Genomic DNA, 312 nt, shown 5'->3' with positions numbered 1-312 from the left:
GGGCGCCCCCGGGCCGGCCCCCTGGGGGCAGACACTGGCCGCAGGCTGGTGCCAACCCTGTGGGCTCGAGCAGGTACCCGGCTCTGCCTCCGGTCCATCACACATGGCACGACTGTGTCTGTCCTGTGCCTCCCCGAGACAGCAGCCCCGTGCAGCAGGGACCTCTGGGATCCTCTGCAGCACGGCAGGGATGAGGAAGCTGTTTTTTGTCACAGCTGATGTGCGGTAAGCGAACAGCTTCCCCCGGTGACTGTTGGAGCAGCACATCGAGGGCAGAGCGCCGGCACCACAAGGGCCGCAGCGGGTAAAGAG

The 312-nt window shown here is 66.7% G+C and overlaps 1 protein-coding gene across 1 annotated transcript in view; it reads right to left on the bottom strand.

Annotated features, from left to right (window-relative positions):
• The window catches only part of CIB1 (calcium and integrin binding 1 (calmyrin)), a gene marked incomplete at its 5' end in the record, with an annotated part of 1,583 nt that overhangs the window by 1,086 nt on the left and 185 nt on the right, over positions 1-312 (bottom strand). The window lies entirely within an intron of this gene.

Source organism: Cariama cristata, unplaced genomic scaffold, assembly GCF_000690535.1.
Source record: "Cariama cristata isolate BGI_N322 unplaced genomic scaffold, ASM69053v1 scaffold29068, whole genome shotgun sequence".
NCBI classification, from domain to species: domain Eukaryota; kingdom Metazoa; phylum Chordata; class Aves; order Cariamiformes; family Cariamidae; genus Cariama; species Cariama cristata.
The sequence above is the reverse complement of the archived record's forward strand: the minus strand, read 5'-3'. Positions and strand labels throughout refer to the sequence as shown.